Raw genomic sequence first — 5,384 nt, 5'->3', positions numbered from 1 at the left:
GAGGCTGGTACATAAGCTGGAGAGACAGGCAGGTGTAGCTGGTAAGGTGCTCCAGTGGATAAGGGAGTATCTAAGCAATAGGAAGCAGAGAGTTATGGTGAGGGGTGAGACCTCCGATTGGCGTGAAGTCACCAGTGGAGTCCCACAGGGCTCTGTACTCGGTCCTATCTTGTTTCTGATATATGTAAATGATCTCCCTGAGGGTATCGATTCATTTCTCTCAATGTTTGCGGACGATGCTAAAATTTTGAGAAGGATTAAAACAGAAGAGGACTGTTTGAGGCTTCAAGAAGACCTAGACAAGCTGAAGGAATGGTCGAACAAATGGTTGTTAGAGTTTAACCCAACCAAATGTAATGTAATGAAGATAGGTGTAGGGAGCAGGAGGCCAGATACAAGGTATCATCTGGGAGAGGAAATTCTTCAGGAGTCAGAGAAGGAAAAAGACTTGGGGGTTGATATCACGCCAGACCTGTCTCCTGCAGCACATATCAAGCGGATAACATCAGCGGCATATGCCAGGCTGGCCAACATACGAACGGCATTCAGAAACTTGTGTGAAGAATCATTCAGAACTTTGTATACCACATATGTCAGGCCAATCCTGGAGTATGCAGCCCCAGCATGGAGTCCATATCTAGTCAAGGATAAGACTAAACTGGAAAAGGTTCAAAGGTTTGCCACCAGACTAGTACCCGAGCTGAGAGGTATGAGCTACGAGGAGAGACTACGGGAATTAAACCTCACTTCGCTGGAAGACAGAAGAGTTAGGGGGGACATGATCACCACATTCAAGATTCTGAAGGGGATTGATAGGGTAGATAAAGACAGTCTATTTAACACAAGGGGAACACGCACTAGGGGACACAGGTGGAAACTGAGTCCCCAAATGAGCCACAGAGATATTAGAAAGAACTTTTTTAGTGTCAGAGTGGTTGACAAATGGAATGCATTAGGAAGTGATGTGGTGGAGGCTGACTCCATACACAGTTTCAAGTGTAGATATGATAGAGCCCAATAGGCTCAGGAACCTGTACACCTGTTAATTGACAGTTGAGAGGCGGGACCAAAGAGCCAGAGCTCAACCCCCGCAAACACAACTAGGTGAGTACAACTAGGTGAGTACACACACACACACACACACACACACACACGCACACACACACACACACACACACACACACACACACACACACACACACACACACACACACACACACACACACACACACACACACACACACACACACACACGCACAAAACCACTTACTAGAGTCAGAAAGAGAAGTCGCCTTCCCATAACATCACTTAAGTGACAGAGAGGCAGGAGAAGAGACACTTAAGCAAATTGGACATGTCTGGCGCACTTACAACTTAAGAAACTCTACTTAAGCCATTTAGTACGAAACTATACATATTACCCCAATACATATAGTTCATATATGTACTTCAGCAAAGTATCTAGTTACGAAAATAATTTCCATCTTTTGTTTCGAATTTAATGTATAAACAAATGCAATATATATATATATATATATATATATATATATATATATATATATATATATATATATATATATATATATATATATATATATATATATATATATATATATATATATATATATATATATATATATATATATATATATATATATATATATATATATATATATATATATATATATATATCGTACCTAGTAGCCAGAACGCACTTCTCAGACTACTATGCAAGGCCCGATTTGCCTAATAAGCCAAGATTTCATGAATTATTGTTTTTTCGACGACCTAACCTACCTAACCTAACCTAACCTACCTTTTTCGGTTACCTAACCTAACCTATAAAGATAGGTTAGGTTAGGTTAGGTAGGGTTGGTTAGGTTCGGTCATATATCTACGTTAATTTTAACTACAATAAAATAAAATTGACCTCATATATAAAGAAAAGGGTTGCTTTATCATTTCATAAGAAAAAAATTAGAGAAAATATATTAATTCAGGAAAACTTGGCTTATTAGGCAAATCGGGCCTTGCATAGTAGGCGGATAAGTGCGTTCTGGCTATTAGGTACGACATATATATATATATATATATATATATATATATATATATATGTATATATATTATAGGAAACATTGGGGGTACTACCTTTGGTTGTGTGTGTAGAGACCCTTGGTCTGGAAGAAGAGGATATATAGCACCCAAGGGGCATTGTGGAACTCTTACCCCTAAGTAGACATTGTCTTTACTCCTTCCTGTGTGTGTGAAGTTGTGCTTGCGGGGGTTGAGCTCTGGCTCTTTGGTCCCGCCTCTCAACTGTCAATCAACAGGTATACAGGTTCCTGAGCCTATTGGGCTCTATCATATCTACATTATAAACTGTGTATGGAGTCAGCCTCCACCACATCACTGCCTAATGCATCCCACCTGTTAACTACTCTGACACTGAAAAAGTTTTTTCTAACGTCTTTGTGGCTCATGTGGGTACTCAGTTTCCACCTGTGTCCCCTTGTTCGCGTCCCACCCGTGTTGAATAGTTTATCTACCCTGTCAGAGAACGAATGCAATTATGGCTATTAATCCCATATTTAGTATATTTGACTACTAATTATTTTTTAATAAATGACTTCTCTTGAATCAAGCCCAACCGTGTCGGCACGTGACCAGAGAGGAGGACATTAAAAGGAAAAATTAAGATCCAGCTGATCTCAATGCCTGAGAGAAATAAATGAACAAAAATTAACATTCTTGAACACAAAAGCAATCAATGCAGAATAGAATTGAACTGAACTATCAGGGGGAAAGCGCCAAGCCATTACGACTATATAGCACTGGGAAGGGGTCAGGATAAGGATTTGGGATGGGACGGTGGGAAAGGAATGGTGCCCAACCACTTGTATGGACGGTCTCGGGGGATTGAACGCCGGCCTGCATGAAGCGACACCGTCGCTCTACCGTCCATCCCAAGTGGTTGGACACAAACAAAATAGCAGAGAAATCAGTGAAAATCTGGCCATCAGTTAGCTGAAATTGCTGCCAAAACGTCTAATGTCGTTCATAAGTCTCTAAACCACTCAATTTTGATTTAGATTTAGAATCCATAATCCAACTTATGTGTCATTGACCTTAAACGACCCTGGAGGGGCCAAGACTGTAAAGCATTTACATGTTCTAAACGGAACCAGTGCATCTTTCCTCAATCACGACGGCGTTGTGAATAAGGTTATGAGTTTCTGGGCGATACGAGGTTGTTCATAACAATAACAACTTGGGTTGTGAAGTTTGTAAGTTTGTTAACGATGAAATAAATGTTAAATAAGTGCCCTATGATTAAGGAAAGATGTACAGGTTTCGGATAGATAAGCTGTTAGGAGAAATTCACGTTAATTTTCTATCATATCTTAATGTTTTTGTTCAATATTTACATGAGAGAGAGAGGGAGGGAGGGAGAGAGAGAGAGAGAGAGAGAGTGTGTGTGTGTGTGTGACAGAGAGAGACAGAGAGAGAGAGAGAGAGAGAGAGAGAGAGAGAGAGAGAGAGAGTGTGTGTGTGTGTGTGACAGAGAGAGACAGAGAGAGAGAGAGAGAGAGAGAGAGAGAGAGAGAGAGAGAGAGAGAGAGAGAGAGAGAGAGAGAGAGAGAGAGAGAGAGAGAGAGAGAGAGAGAGAGAGAGAGAGAGAGAGAGAGAGAGAGAGAGAGAGAGAGAGAGAGAGAGAGAGAGAGAGAGAGAGAGAGAGAGAGAGAGAGAGAGTGGACGCGTGAAAATCTAATATATCTTTCTTTCTCATAGGGCGACATAGTTATTAACTGGGGAACAGAGGACGTGATTGGCCAGGCCAGCCACTATGTCAAGACACACACACACACACACACACACACACACACACACACACACACACACACACACACACACACACACACACACACACACACACACACACACACACACACACACACACACACACACACACACACACACACACAGGACCTAATGAGAGAGAGAGACAGACAGAGAGTAAAATCTATGAGCAAGATTGAAATTGAAAGATACTAAACCCTCCACAATACTTCAAACGTTGGGGGTTAAATTACCTCTTAAGCCAGAACGAGATTGAAAGAGAGTTGTGGTTAATGAAAGAGGTTAAAAACAGGTTAGGTTAACAGGTTAGGTTAAGTAAGAGGTTAAAAACAGTTTTAACAAAAACAGGTTAACATATTAACCACAATATCAAGAACCTTTGTTCCAAATCTGTGAGCTCAATCTATTTAGAAATCTGTGAGATCAATCTATTATTTAGAAATATGTGAAATTAATCTATTTAGAAATCTGTGAGATCAATCTATTATTTAGAAATCTGTGAGATCAATCTATTATTTAGAAATATGTGAAATTAATCTATTTAGAAATCTGTGAAATTAATCTATTTAGAAATGTGTGAGATCAATCTATTATTTAGAAATATGTGAAATTAATCTATTATTTAGAAATATGTGAAATTAATCTATTTAGAAATCTGTGAGATCAATCTATTATTTAGAAATCTGTGAGATCAATCTATTATTTAGAAATATGTGAAATTAATCTATTTAGAAATCTGTGAAATTAATCTATTTAGAAATGTGTGAGATCAATCTATTATTTAGAAATATGTGAAATTAATCTATTATTTAGAAATCTGTGAAATTAATCTATTTAGAAATCTGTGAAATCACTCTATTATTTACCAATCATTTAATTAACTATCAATAACAGTTAATCAATAATCAATCAATTGAATCAATCAATTTTAATCAACTTATTAACCCAAAGTTTTTGTAATTTTTAATAATAAGTCAAAATTAATTGAAGAAACCTGAATTATCAATAATGGAGTGAATCCTATTTGGCTGAAAACTGGTTCACTGATTAATCAGGGAATCAGGTCAGATTCAGGCCAGAATCAGGTCAGAATCAGGACATTCAGGCCAGATTCAGGTCAGATTCAGGTCAGATTCAGGCCAGATTCAGGCCAGATTCAGGCCAGATTCAGACCAGATTCAGGCTAGATTCAGGCCAGAATCAGACCAGATTCAGACCAGATTCAGGCTAGATTCAGGCCAGAATCAGGTCAGAATCAGGTCATTCAGGCTAGATTCAGGTCAGATTCAGGTCAGATTCAGGCTACATTCAGGCCAGAATCAGGCCAGATTCAGGCTAGATTCAGGCCAGATTCAGGTCAAATTCAGACCAGATTTAGGTCAGACTAAGGCCAGATTCAGACCAGATTCAGGTCAGATTCAGGCCAGATTCAGGCCAGAATCAGGTCAGATTCAGGCTAGATTCAGACCAGATTCAGGTCAGATTCAGGCTAGATTCAGACCAGATTCAGGTCAGATTCAGGCTAG

The sequence above is a fragment of the Procambarus clarkii genome, chromosome 46 (genome assembly GCF_040958095.1).
Source record: "Procambarus clarkii isolate CNS0578487 chromosome 46, FALCON_Pclarkii_2.0, whole genome shotgun sequence".
NCBI classification, from domain to species: Eukaryota; Metazoa; Arthropoda; class Malacostraca; order Decapoda; family Cambaridae; genus Procambarus; species Procambarus clarkii.
This window is presented reverse-complemented; position numbering follows the sequence as displayed.